The 15687-nt window shown below is 34.6% G+C and overlaps 1 pseudogene; it reads right to left on the bottom strand.

Moving 5' to 3' along the window:
• Nucleotides 1-5792: 5792 nt before the first annotated feature.
• Nucleotides 5793-13831, bottom strand: LOC114686077 (annotated as a pseudogene).
• Nucleotides 13832-15687: the final 1856 nt, after the last annotated feature.

The following is a 15687-nucleotide window of genomic DNA, read 5'->3' as shown; positions in this document are numbered from 1 at the left end:
CAAGGTTCTATAAGGGTTTTCTTTCTGTTCCTAAGAGTAATCCTTGTTCTTTTCCCAAATCTTTATTTTCCTCCTCAGTCTAACATTACAGAACCTCTATTTGAGTCAAAGATTACACTTGATATGAGTAATATGTTGATATGCTATAGTTCTCACTCCACAAAATATTTCAGTTTTGCTTTCTTTAATACTTTTTGATACCACCACTGTCATTCATTTGTGGTATAATTAAATGGAAATACTTCAATAATACCACAAATTGAATGTTTCCTTGGAATGAGAATAAGTCCAAGGAATAACAAAATAGCAAAAACATTTTAGAAAGATATCCAAGTGGTTCCATTGATATAGGTAACTGTTCTGTTGTGTCCATTCTTAAGTAATAAGCAGACTTAGAGTTACATAGACTAGAACTTATACTCTGGGCCAGTTTCTTATCTGTTGTGTAGTAATGATTATGTAAAGTCAATGAAATTTTGTCAGCTACAAAGTGAAAACAATGATGTCTGCCTTTAAGGAAGTTTTGAGAGTGAAATATGTTAATATAAAACTATCTATCTCCCTCTCTGTCTATCACTTATATCGAGTACTAGGAGTATAGTGAGAACTCAATAATTGTCAGGGCAACAATCCAAAACTTATCTTCACCCAACTATGAGATGTTGATATCCTCATTTTTAGTAATAGTTACTAAACAAGAATGTTGTAAACAAGAATTTAGTAAACAAGAATGTTTCTTTAAAATTTACAATGCAGGCCATAAAATTGAAAATATCAAAAATATTCAGAACATCAACTTTTCAGTGGGAAAACAAACATTTTGCAAGCATGAGTCAAGGTGATGCTAAACTCCTTAGCTTCACATGCCATCCTTGAGTGCTGTGCCAGGACATTGTGTGCTCTGTGCTTAGGGCTTAGAGAAAGGTGTTTGCCAATATGAAATCATTGGTGTCTACTTATTTTAGTTTAAAAAGAATATGTCACCTGTGTAAACATATTCTGTACAGTTTTTCCTACTAGATTTGTCCATTCCAAAGATGGAAGATGGCAAGCTTGTCAGTCTTGTCAGTTTATAAGCCTTGGAAGAGAAAAGTGGAGCCATTTAGCTGACAGGTTCAGGAAAACAAATCTTGAAATCTTGAACTCGCAGAATTTAGCTTCTGTACTGTGTGTTCACCTGAAATAGATTTACAAATGATAGGATGATATCTTCGAACATGGCAGCTCATCTAAGAGGCTCAATCAATCAGTACAGGCTGGTGACAATGGATTAGTGAGAAAGAGATAAGTGTGTGTTGTGTTTGGCTTGTAGTACCTCTTTATTTCCCCTTCTCATTCTACTGTGTTTTCTTCCCATGTTCCATCCCAACCATCCAAATGTGCTTTCAGGATAAAAATGAGTGCCTATTATTGAAATTGCACTGTCAATTTAAGTGAACTTATTACTTCTATGGATGTTTTTTAATTAAAACTTATATTGATATCATTTATTTTATCTAAAATAAATGTATAGAGTTATGTCAAACACTCTTCTGGGACATGGGGTTGTGTATACAGTTCCTACTATTATAGAGTTTATGGTATGAAAAGGGATACAAGCACTCATAGACTCATGCTGTATATATAGGCACATATATTTTGATAATTTAGTGAGGAATATATGTAAAGTGATCTGGCAAAGAATTTAACACTAATTTTAGGTTTCACGAGCCATGGAATACAATTCTTGGGCATGTTCACCTAAGCTGAAACTTGAAGAAAAGTTAGGAAATCATAAGGCTAAAATGATAGCATGTAGAATTATAGATGATGTGCTGAATGTTGAAGGATTAGAAGATAAACAACACATAGAAGGAAAAACCTTCCTATAGCTATGTGTTTTTCTCCTTGGTACACTCTGTCTCATTCTATACATATCTTTTGCTCAGCAGAGACTGTTAGGGCTTTTTTTCTTAATAGATAGCTTACAAATAGGCTTTACGGGCATCCTGTTCTCCTTTGGGGTCTTTATGCAGTGCTTCCTTTCTATGAGAAAAACATTATGAAAAATATTATAGCCTTTTTCCTTGTATCCATCCTACATAATGGATATTATTTTTTATCACATGTGTTGTACAGAGGAGGGAACCAAACTGCATCAGAAAAAAAAAACCTACCTAACTTGCCCAAAGTAAAAGCAATTTATATTTGCCAAATGCTAATTATTTCTCCTATATTGTTTGCTGTAAACTGTAATTTAATTTACAGTCAAATTTCATGTCATATCAATACATAAGAACACATAGTATTCTTCAGTACACAAACTTTATCAGAGTAGTCTTGGTCTTTTTGAAGTTAACATTTTATTGGTGAAGCAATAACTAAGCTAATATATTTTAAGGCAGTGCTGACCTTGCTGCCAAATTATAATGCTGATAAAATGTGTACAGCTATGATTCCATGTGACAGAACCTCAAATATATTGGTAAACGTCAGAATATGATCTTTTTTTATTTTGTCCTCTTGCAATTATTTCTAAGCCATCCATGGACTAAGGTGCCTTATGGGAGCTTTGAGATTCTTGTAGGAGGCTGTGAATGCTATTGGAGCACAAAACCTTACAGAACCTTTTTTCAAGTACAGACCCATAACAAAGTGACATACTCTCCGACTATTGTTTTGGCTCTAGAGTGGCCCTATTCCCTGTGAACTCAACTACAGTTTCATTTTTCTATGCTTCCATTGCCAGAATCATCTGCCAAGAGACATAGGAATGATCACAGGTGACAGGATGCTTTCTGACCTCTTCTTGATTATGGACACTGAGTGGTCATAAAACTCACCTGCAGCTCCTTTCAGTTATAGTCTGACTATGTAGGCAGGATTGAATCTTTGTGTCAGTAAATGAGGGCTCATTAAATGTTCAGAGACAATTATTGTGGTGTAAAAGACAGTGATCACAAGATATCAGGTGAATGAGACACAGCTAAGGAACGGAGATTTGGAACGGAGGTTTGACACAAAAGTGACATCAGCAGCATCTCAGGTCAGAATTATAAAAGAACACTAAATGGATCTTTTTAATGTCACAGTAAACTTTTACAAATTATCTGAGCAAGAGGTTATGAACTGGCTGTCTGGAGGACAGATCTGTCAAAGGTTTGTTTTGTCTGGCCTGCAAAATAGTGTAAGATGAGTCAAACTGGTAGCTAATAGAAAAAGAGGGAATTGTTGCATGCACACTTGGTTATTTTGTTTTACTTATAGAATCGTAAGAATTGGTGAAATGAGGCCTGTATTATCAAAAAACAATGATATTTCAAGCTCAGTAGTGGCTACTCTATTTGTATCAAGCTAGGGCTTTCTTATTTAATTTATAGTCCCATCATTCTCTATTCTTTCTTTGATTCTAATGCAGGGCAACAGCTGCTGTAGCACTCTTGTTTGGAGTTTTACTTTTCTGATACATGGCATGTTTTTAGTACCTAATTTACATTGCCTATCTGGTCCTTTTAGGTATTTGAGTTTGTGATCATCTGGTCTAAGCCAGAGACTGTATGAGATACCAAGAGGCTATGGAAGTTTAGTCAGAGCTCGAATTATCTCAGAGCTTAACAATATCAAAATCTGGAATCTTGTTAATTGACATGGTTTCTACTATATTGAATCATGTTGTTGTGCATTAGCAACATATGGTGATGTTTTGACTGGGAGAGGATTCATCTTCTCTTTCCTGAGATTCCTTCTTTCCTCTTCTTCCTCCAGGTGGAAAACAAAATTCCTTTCAGTTATTTATCTTTCTAATTTGTCTAGATGTGCCTATTGTCTTCATAGGCTTTACTATCCATGAAAATCAATTTGTTCCTTTGAGCAAGAACGCTTGTTCCTTACAGTAGAATCAGCCATTGCAAACATTTAGGTAGAGTTCTTGTCCTTTACATGCCTACAATAATCTACATGAGATTAGATTTGTGTTTCTGTGCCCAGCTGTTTTCTGTAACCAAATTCTCCTAAATTTGATTTTGACCAGTATTCTGTAGTTGCTCACTCATATAAGTGCAGTGTAAATGCCCTGACTATTCCTCTGAAATGGTTCTAAAAATAAAGGCTATGGTTTCAAAATTATGTAATTATTTGTTCTTTAAGTGTGAACTTTTATTGCACATTCCATATGCATTTTGGTGGTTTCCTCATTATTTGTTAATTGTTTCCAATTCAGTATGTGGACTCAAAAAAAGAGAGATAACAGGAGAAATTATACTTCTTCAAATTATTAGATTTGTCTGTATACCCAAAACAGATTTACTAGTAATAGTCAATATTTGTTACAAAGTCTTGGATCTTGAGATCTGATTAAGTCTGAAATATCCCTTCAGTTTATGTCAGCAATAAAACAAATGCAAATTTTAAATAGCTAGAATTGCTCCACAACTTTGGGATCAATAAAAGCTTTAGTTTTAGACTTCTAATCCCCAGGCTTGTATTGCCCTTGTGAACAATTTGGATACTGCAAACATAGATTGCAATGAACTACCCTTAGTAGATGTTAGGAAAAAGAGAAACAGTTGATATTTAGTCACAACAATTATATTTTCTCATTTCTGTGAATACCAAAGATTGTAGTGCTGAGACTGTGTATGTGTTTTAGGTAATTTCTAATCACAAAAGAAGAATATATTTATAGGGATATGTTTAGAAAGATACTGTATTTTGCTGATATTTGTTAAAAGAGAAACAGATTGTCATCCTATTTAACTTAAATACAATGGCCGGCATCAACAACACAGAGATTGTGCTCACCAAATAGATGCTAATCAATGAGCCAGTCAATTCAAACTACGTTACCCAATTCATAGATTTCACACAGTGAACATTGACATTAAACTGCCATTTTAAACATTGTCCACTACTAAACAAATGATAAATTAGGCATATATTTAGAATAATAGAATTTAGGTTAATAGAAACAATTTCTAAACTCCTTCGGGAAGGACTCATATTGTGAAAAATAGAGCTTGAAAACTAGCACAATGTAATAAAACAGTGAACATAATTTTCCCAATAGAGAGCTAGATGGGACATATCTCAGCTTACCTGAAATTACAGTGTTTACTTTGCCATTTAGTTTTTTTCACCTCTGAGCTCACTCTGTTGACCATATAATAGTTTAGTCTTTTACTTTGATCCCAACCTGACTTTTATTTGAACTATACCTTATTGCAAATAAAAAAAATCATCAAATATGAAGACAATTTGCTCTCTTCCTGTCCATACATAATTAGAAAATTGGATTTGCATAGTGATTTTAGTTATGTTCATGTTTGTTTTGCTTTAAACAGTCAATGTGTAGGTTAGACTGCTAAATTTGTTTAACAAGAGAAATATCACTACCAGTAATGGTGATACATATCTTTTTCTTGATGATTCCTACCCATCTCCTTTTGAGAAGAATACTTACTGACTCAATTGGAAGACCATAATGAGCTTTAATTTGCACATTATTTTATAAAGCACAGGTTATGACACTTACATAATAATTTCTTCAACATTTCAACTGCTAAATTGGGACTGCATTTCCTCAATCATGATGTTTTTTTGAGATTTTATCAAAATTGGAAATGGTAAGTTGATTCATTTGGAATAATGAAAAATGTTATCAAATGTATTTGAAAAATCCATTATCTCACCATTGTGAGATAACCGTTAACACATTTATTTATTTACTTTCATATTTTTGTGCATATATTTTGGGTGTGTGTGTATATACTTGAATATTGAAGGGCTTTTTGTTTTTTTTTATACAGCATATATTTTACCAGTTTGTACTAATACATTCCCATATTACATAGGCAATTAAGACGAAGAATCTTCCTTTTCATATTTGAATCATCCAAACACAAATAGAACTATACATTTTTAAAAAAACTTTCATTTGTATAACAACAAAAAGAAGACAAGTAAAAAAAAATGTTTTCCTTTTATACAGGTGGACATTGAAGTGGACCTAATTTGCTTTTCTTTTTAAAACCTTTGAAAGACAAAAAGAAACTTAAAATCTAAGATGAATAAAAATGTTGTTTACTAAACTACTTGCCTCTAGCACCACTCTCCCTTTTCTTATGTTTTGATGCAGGTTCTTCTCTGTCTCTTCTGTCTCTGGCTCTTTTCATTGGTCCTGAACCATGTCAATGATCATCGTCATTGAATCTTGTCCTTCTCTGAAATTGTCCTCTTCCCTTGGGTGCCCCAGCACAGGTAGGTCTGTCTCCCTTTCCTTTTTCTTTAATAAATCTGTGGTATCCTCCTTTTGACTTCCATTTGCTTAGAGATTCTTGCTGGTCCCCCATGACTTCTTCATTGTTTCTTTTTCCACATGTGCTTTGACTACTTTCCAAGTCATCTTTCTGTTCCTTAATTGTAGGTTATTGTTATGTGCACTCTGGCTTTCTTTAGCACTTTAGCTTTTTCTTTAAAGAGAATTATTCCTTCTTTTGCTCCTCTGACAAAGTAAATCCATTTCATTTCACCGTGATTTGAGAAAAGGATATGTAAATCTTCTCTATAGGTCTGGTCATCCAAGTCACATGAAAACTTCAGTAAACATCCCATCTTTCATTCCAGAGATCTTGTTTCATTTCCACTTTGCTTTGCTTTCTTCATTTTTTTTTTTGCAAAGTAATCTTTCTTAGAGAGTATTAGCAGGCTTATGTCTTTGCACTTCTGGTCAGGTGTCTCCACAAACTTCTTTGCACACTGAATACTTTCAAACACAGAAAGTATTGACACCTTAAATGTTTTGTGCAATGTTCTTTTCATCTGAGTATTCAGTATTTGACCATCATCATCTATCCAGTCTTTTATGTCATCAAGGGTTGTATCAGTTGGGAAGCCTTTAATATAAACAGATCTTTTTTTATGTCATTTTTATACTCCTCTGTCACTTCAGGAAGGGGTCTTCATGGAGATCTTCTGATTTTAGTTTTGTCTGCACTCACTTCCATGTGTTTTGCCTTTGATTTGCTCAGTGCTTGCACAGTTACATTAAAGTCTATTGTCAGGTGGTTTAGCCTGTTGAATTTTTTTTTTTTTTGAGACAGGGTTTCTTTGTGTAGCTTTGCGTCTTTCCTGGAACTCACTTTGTAGACCAGGCTGGCCTCGAACACACAGAGATCCGCCTGCCTCTGCCTCCCGAGTGCTGAAATTAAAGGCATGTGCCACCACCGCCCAGCTAGCCTGTTGACTTTTATCATTATGTCCAAAGGTACCCAGCCCTCATCCAATTGATCTGTTCCTTTAAAAGCTTGTCTCATGGCAAATTGAAGCCTCCAAAATAATGCTCAATTTGATGACAGATTTTAGCCTCCACAGCAGCCATTTTTTCAATATCTCCATTTTCAGCCTTTGTGGCTATCTGTAAAATTTCTCACATTCAAAGATTATGACTCCACAGTCATCACAGTCTCAAGAACAATGACGGAAGAGCTTCCTGAATATTGAAGTTTGGTAAACAACTAGATCATAATCTGTTAGGCTTGTATTTTCCCATGTTATTAAAGAATACACTACAGAGCAATCACAATTAATGATATAATCCAGTCACAGAAAAACAAATGTTACCTATTCCATTCCCATACACAGAAACAAAAATAGATGAGATCAAGGTTTCTTAGACTAGAACATTAAATACTGTAAAGAGTCTAGAAGAGAAAGATAGTGTGAGATTGGATCATGAGTACAAAAATACAGTTGATTTAGGGGATTATTTTTAATATTTTTATAGCAAAGGAAGGTAACTACACACTACAAAATGTGTTATGCCTATCAGAGTTTGAAGTATCCTGCTGAATATTAAATATGAAAATATTTGATAAGATGGAGATGGTAATTTCTGTGAAACAGTGTGTGTGTGTGTGTGATAATATGTTCCACAAATATATATAACTACTATGGATTAATTTTAAAAATATATAAAATTGTAGACCCTTCAAAAATATACCCAAAAGATTTTACTGTGACATAAACACATTTTTGATCGTTGCATATCTCATCAGCTTATTCATCTACTGTCTTTTATTCAATATTTAGGTTGTTTTTAACTTATTTACACTATAAGTAATTATACAATTAAGTTAATGAACATAGCTTTTCCCCACAAATGATTAATTACTGGGCTATGATTTTAAAGAAAATTACTGTGTTATGGGTAGAGAAAACCTTAAGGTTTTTGAAATATATAGCCTTTCAAAAATACCATTTTATTTAACATTACTATCAGTAGATTTTTTCCTTTCTTCATACTTTCCAGCACTAAATATGTATATGTCTCACAAATACACATAGATGTATCTGCAATTTTCAATAGGAGGACGTATGATAGTTAAAAACATTTTATTAATTTAGCATTGTCTTAGTCATCAGTCTTTTTCACTTATACATGAATAGGTTATTTTCATTGTTCATCCTTAAAGTAATGCTCCAGTGGTAACTGCTAAAAAATTCATCCTCTTGAACAAAGGGTGAAATTTCTCACTGCATGAATCTCTGACATGTGATTAGAAGTTGTAGTTAGAGGTGGAAAATAATAATAGATGCTATATGTCATAAGATCTTTTTTTCTGATTGAACTGTAGCAGTTCAAAGGACTCTCCTCATTATACTGATAAGAAAGCACATTCAGTAACTAGGTAGTCTAATAAAGAAGATAAAGATGAAGATTTTAAGGCTGTAAAGTTGAAAATCCAGCTCCACAATTCACTGGCTATATAGCTCTGCCTTAACTTCCACAAACCGGTAGACATTTTTTTTTCCTTTCTAATAGGTATTTTTTTTATTATTTTTTTTTAAATTAATGGAAAAGTGAATACCAACTATCTTCAACTCAAAAGTTTGTTTAGTAACAGAAACTACCATTTTTATCATAAAGAAAGAGCATAACGATGATTCAGTTCGCCTAAAATCAAACTGATAGGGTTTACAAAGTCAGGGATTTTTACCCAAGTAGAGTTCTGTGTTCTTTTTATTGATCAGACACTCAAAACACGACTTGTTGATCTGAAGTAAATGGAATGGTATAAGTTTGAGCTCAAAGCTTCCTGAAAAATGCTCTAACTATTGACTTTTTAGCTTTGCTCTATCAGTGTAACCTAGTGATGCTCCAAACACCTGAATCTCTATGCTAGAGATGCCTCAATGAAATGGTTCTTCAGGAGACTCACATTTTTCCCTCTTCTGCTTTGGGTCACAAGACTTTAGCCATAATTAATAAGATACTGGATATACCTTTAAAATTCAGTAGCTATTCCTTGCTCTGAGAACATTGACTTATCTTACAATGTTGTTCTAAATGCTGTGGGAATCAGGATCATTAGAAACCACCTGGTGCTTCAGTGTACAACCGTTTATGCTGCAATGTGAACAGTGCCCCCTAGGCTTTGCATAACATAATAGACCTGCTAACCAAGCTTCATTAATTTATACTTAGCTTTTAACTCCCCAGTCTAATGTTTGTTGTTGCTCGCTTTTGGGTATCTGTCTGTCACTTTACTCCTTAATATGCACTATCCTGAATTTAGTGTGAAGTCATATTCCCTCCTATTGTTCTCACAGTACAGTCCACACTTTCATTATTGCTGCTCAATTTACCATTAAATTCTTATCAGGCATATTACATTTTAATATAAGACCATCACTGTTATTTTAAAAAATTATTTACATATAACAATTTTATGCTTGTATGGAAGACAGCAAAATGTTCTTTTGTTATTTATACATTGTATGTATATTGATCAAGTCAAGACATATTGTTATGCATCAGCTCACACATTTTCATTTCTTTGTGATTGAAGCAGCAAAATGACATTTAAAGCTATGTTTGTAATAATATACAATGTTATATACTATATTAATTATTTGTGTCAGAGAATGTTAACTCTGTGTGTGTGTGTGTCTATGTATAGTGAGAAGGCTAATCTGAAATTTATGATATTCTGCCTCACCCCCCTGAGTGATCAAATTGCAGATGTATACCATCACACACAACTTAGAATATCAACACTTTGTCAGTGAGTTTGTATGTGTTAAAAATATTCCTCAAGTCCTTACATTTCCCTTTCCATTCTGACATCTGGTAGTCACCATTTCATTCTAGTGAGCTCGACTATTTTAGATTCTGCATATAAGTGAAATCATCTGGTATTTGTCTTTCAGTGCCTCCTAAATTCACTTAACGTTATGGTCTCTGGCTCATTTCTTGTGCTTCATGTAATGTTATATTTTTTTCTTTTTTATGGTCAAATAATATGTTGTTGTATACATTTTCCACATTCTCTCCATCCATTCACATGTCTATGATCACAGAAAGTGATCTTTGCTTTTGTGAAAAGTGCTGTGACAAACATAAGTCTGCTGGTATATCTTTGATACAGTGATGTCATTTTCTCTGGATAAACACCTACTAGTTGGATTGCTGTAGCATATGGTAGTTCTATTTTGCATCCCCGAGAAATCTCCATACGGTGTTCCATAGTGGCTCCAGTAATTTAAATTCCCACCAATACTGTGTAAAAACTCCATTTAATACAGGTTTTTTACCATGATCTATAAGACATGTAGTATACTAAACTGTGTCATCTTCGCACATAGTCATCTTGCCTTTGTGAGGATGCTGCTTAATTACTTCCATCTAGTCCTAATTATTTCCCCTAGATTCCAACTAAAAACATTACAATTGAAGTTAGGATTTCAAAATACAGATTTGAGTGGAGAGCACAATTCAGTTAGGACAATATCTGAAATAAAAAGAGATTTTATGAACCTAGAACTAATCTTGGTAATTTCAACTTCATCCTTATAGAACAGGAAATTGATGCCCTGAATTTAGGCATTAAATTTAGCTAGAGTTCACTGCCTTCTGAAATAATTTCTTTGATCATTGAGATACAGTTTCTTTCCTGTTTTTTGTCTTGTTTTTCCGTTTAGAAACATACTCTACTAACTACACATTTTATTCTTTAGTTGACATGTTTGTATCAGTTACTCCTTGAATTGTCACTGTACTTGATTCTTTCTACTAAATGACTATACCTCTCTGACCAGTACATAAGTTATACACCCTTGCTAAGAGTGAAAAAGAATGATAAATTATGTTCATGTTATATGGAATAGAACTGAAAATTAATTTTACTCAGTTAAAGTCAAGAGAGACCAAAGCCTTTTATTTTTCAAGGTCTCCCAGCTGAAAAATGGAGCTGATTGTGTGTAACATATAGGTATTTCTATATACTTGTATGCAAATTCATCTAGCACTTTCTTGAAGCCTTTCAGATAACATGCCTGTATTGTCCATTTATAATCCTATTTATTTTTTATCTTGAAACTAAGGAGTTTTATTTTTAAAACTTTTCTACCAATTATCAGTACTTAATAAACTATTTTCAATGAAGGACATTTGACACTTGGATGGACAGGTATCCATACACACTTGCACACATGGCGTAACAACATAGACACAAAACCACAGGGGATTTGCATTTGGTATTTCACATTGTTGGTTCCAAGACCAATTTTGAGGACTATCTTTGGCTCCTTTCTCTTTCCATATATCCTCACTATTATTTTACCTATCTTATCTAGGCATCTATACACTTATATGAAGTAGGAATTCTCAAAAAAATTGAGAATAAGTCTACTTTCCTTTCCTTCTTCTCTCATAAAAAATGTGGCTTTTCATCTCTTTCTAAGCCTTCCTTACATTTTGCTTCCACTCTGAAGTAACATGGGCAGACATTTTACTTACTATTGTTGGTTTTATTTTTGTAGGAAATACACTTTTACTTACATTAGAGCTTCCTTTAGATGTCACTTTAACCAAATAATACTGCTCTGCTAACAGGAAGGTTAGGCACTACAGAGAAGAAGGCAGGCAGTTCTTTGTTGCCCAAATTTCATTCACTAAATGAAATCTTTCTCAGATGTAGCATACTTACTGCTACTGCAGTCAAAAGCACTCAACAGTAATTTGTAAATGGAAGGTTATAAACGTAGCATGATTGATAAGAAAGGATGTGGCTACATTTGTAGAAGTGCTTTCCAATGAAAGTTTCATAGATAGGTAACCCTTACAGTCATTAGTAATCTCTTTGGTTCTAGGAGACTTTGGCAGTACAGTCTGGCTCAGGAAAATAGCACATTTTATATTCCTTGGCTGCTATGACTGTCTCCGCGATTGCAGTCCCAGAAGAAACAGTGACTTCTGACACACACTTCTTTATTCAACAAAGCAGATGTGGTAGTGTATCAAGAAATATAAAAGGGAACAGTAAGATATAATCACTACTTCCTGATGAATTGTAGATAAGAAACCTTATGTTCTGCACTCAAATCTTAATTCTAGTTTTCAAATCTGGCATATGATGTTAAAAGCAACTTAAATGCATAAAGGAAAAAATACTTAATGACAAATTAAAGTAAATGACAAAGAGCCTTACTTATTTTTTGGTCCTTTTGCTATTAAAATAACATGAAGTAGCTTTTCTCAAAAAAAGTAAATCCAAATCATATGTTGCTGATATGTTGACTAAAAATTATGTAACATCTTTGAAAAACTGATTCTTAAATAGGTTTTTAACTGTAAGAAGGTTTATGAAAATAAACGAACATATGTGTGTATCAAATAAATGTTATGCAGAAGTCTTTCCACAATCTTCTACTTTTTTTGAATCTATTTTCTTCTTCTTTTATTTATTTATTTATTTAGAGACAGGGTTTCTCTGTGTAGTTTTTGAGCCCTTCCTAGAATTCACTCTGTAGCCCAAGCTGGCCTCGAACTTATGAGATCTGCCTGCCTCTGCCTCCTGAGTGCTAGGATTAAAGGCATGCACCACCACCGCCCAGCTCTAGTTTTCTTCTAAAGGAAGTATATGTGTACCAGTTTAGGGGAGGAAAGAAAGTATGTTAGGACAGTCAGATGTTTGATAAATGTAAACAAAGCATAAAAGGAAAGGAGGGAAGGAAGGGATAACAGAAGACAGGTCAATCATAATGTACAAGTGTTTATGGCTGTCCTCTTGGAATTAAATAGCCTATCCCTGGAGAAGACCTTTTTCCCTCTCTCAGCAGCTATTAATTGCCTTTAGGTTTTCATCTAGGGGTGAGGTCTTCTGAGATTTCTCTCATCCATTCTGGCATGCGTGTCAATTTGTGTTACTATTTTCCACATTCTGTTTAGGTAGCCATATTGTGGAGATTTCATGCATGTAGCTTCCCTATTATGTATAAAGGTACTATTTCACAGGAGGTGTTCTGGTCTTTGGCTCTTACAATCTTTTCGAATCCTTCTTTCATTATTCCCTGGACCTCAGATATAGGGATTACATTATAGGTGGACTACCCAGGGCTGGGAATCCTCTGGTCAGCTGTTCTCTGCATTTTGACCAGTTGTGGATTTCTGTGGTGGTCTCCATATGTTAAAAAGAAGTTTCTTTGATGAGGAGTGAGAACTGCACTGGTCTGTGGGTATAAGGATAAATATTTACAATAGAGTTAGGAATTATAAGAATTAAACAGGCTTAGGAAAGTGGCTATAGAGATCCTCCTCTGAGATCTATGACCTCACTAACCACAGATATTTGGATAGGTTTAGAGTACCAGGTATGATTTTCTTCCTGTTAATCCAGCGTTATGAAGATTTATACTTACATATTTTTCTACATAGATTTTTGTTATTATAGCTATAACTATGCTGCATTTTCTGTTGATAATACCTTTTTAATTTAAATATAATTATATAATTTACTTCCTCCATCTGCTCCTTATACCCTCTCCCATGGTCACCCCCACTCTCTTTGAAATCCATGGTCTCTTTTTCTTTAATTATTCATATATGTGTACATATATGTATATATATATATATATATCAAGTTAATATTAATATATAAATGCAACCTGATGAATCCATTTAATGTTACTTGTAGGTATATATTTTCAGGCTTCTCATCGTGGGATCAGATAATCATTTAGTGTGCTCATTTCTGGAGAAGGCTACTCTTACAGAATATTTTAATTGGGTTCCTTCCCTTGGAGCTCTAGGGAACCTCATAGAAAAGAGAGAGGAAAGATTGTAGGAGTCAGAGGGGATGGAGAATATCCAGATATCATGGCCCACCAAATCAAATAAGCAGGGCTCATAGGGGCTCATAGGGGCTCATAGGGGTTCATAGAGATTGAATCTTCAAATCTTCAATCACAGAGGCTGCAAAGGTCTGCACAAGTCCTGTGTAGTAAGTTATGACTGTTAGCTTGGTGTGTGTGTGTGTGTGTGTGTGTGTGTGTCTGCATGTGCATGTACGTGTGTGCGTGTGTGTGTGTGTGTGTGCACTCCTGAAAGTAGGAGCAGGTGTGTATTAGTGAAATGGTGAAATTATTAAGGCCACTCCATGTAGTTAAAAGGGAGATTTATTTTGTGGGGTAACTTACAAGTGAGGGGATAGGTAACAGGGTCTGGGAAAGGTGAGCACAGTACGGCGGTGTTCTCTGGAGAACTCTGTTCAGTCTACCTCCAGTGTCCAGGGTCCAGGAACCAAGAGAGCCTGCAAATCCGGATCTCGGGTCTTCAGGGTCCTCTCTCAGCCCTGCCTTGTAGGCATGACAGTTACTGAAGCCTCAATGGGGTTTGGAACTTCCAGATCAAATTACATCTCTACATTTATCCCTACCCACTACATCTTCCCTTTTTGTCTAAATAAAAAGGCTCTAACCTAATACAAGACTATATACAAAGGAATGGTTATCAAATATTGTCCAGGAGTAATGAGGGATAATGACCTAGATAAGGTGGAACTACAACCAATGTGAACAATATCAAGCAAGAAACACATACTAAAATCCAGAAAAGTCTCGAGCATAGGTAAATGCCATGTTACAAAGATCATTCCAAAAGGTGTTCTATCCTAAAGAACCTGAGTCTAATGCTTAATATGTTCTATCTAAGATATTATATATATATATATATATATATATATATATATATATATATATATATATATATTACTTTATATATACTAAGGTGTAACTATTACTGCTAGTCTTCTCCCATTGAAGACCTGTGAAGGAATATAATGGTACTTGAGAAATGGAAGATGTATGCAAGCAACTTTCTGGAATCTTGCAAGAGTAGACAGAGACAGCTGGCAGCCTGGACAGTCACCTAATGTTTCTCAGCATTGTTGTTGCATTCAAATTGACTACAGGCCCTCCCTTTTTGAAAAAAAAGGGGGGGAAGTGCTTTGGATGATTGATTGATAAATAAAACACTGATTGATTGGCCAGTAGCCAGGCAGGAAGTATAGGCAGGACTAGCAGAGAGGAGAATTGAGAGAACAGGAATGCAGAGGGGAGGAGACGCCAGCCTGCCATCCAGGGAGCATCATATAAAGGTAGCAGGTAAATCCATGGGACACGTGGCAACATATAGATTAACAGAAATGTGCTGAGTATAAGAGTAAGAGCTAGACAATGGTAGGCATGAGCTAATGGCCCAGCAGATTAAATAATATAAGCATCTGTATGTTTATTTTATAAGTAGGCTATAGGACTGCCGGGACTTGGCGGGACATTGAGAGAAAAACTCTAGCTACAAGATTTGTCTCTGACTCTTTTGCCTTCTCTTGGGAATCTTTCCCACCTATTGTGTTGCCTTTTTTGATATGAGGG

Source organism: Peromyscus leucopus, chromosome X, assembly GCF_004664715.2.
Source record: "Peromyscus leucopus breed LL Stock chromosome X, UCI_PerLeu_2.1, whole genome shotgun sequence".
In the NCBI taxonomy this organism is placed as follows: Eukaryota; Metazoa; Chordata; class Mammalia; order Rodentia; family Cricetidae; genus Peromyscus; species Peromyscus leucopus.
This window is presented reverse-complemented; position numbering and strand designations above follow the sequence as displayed.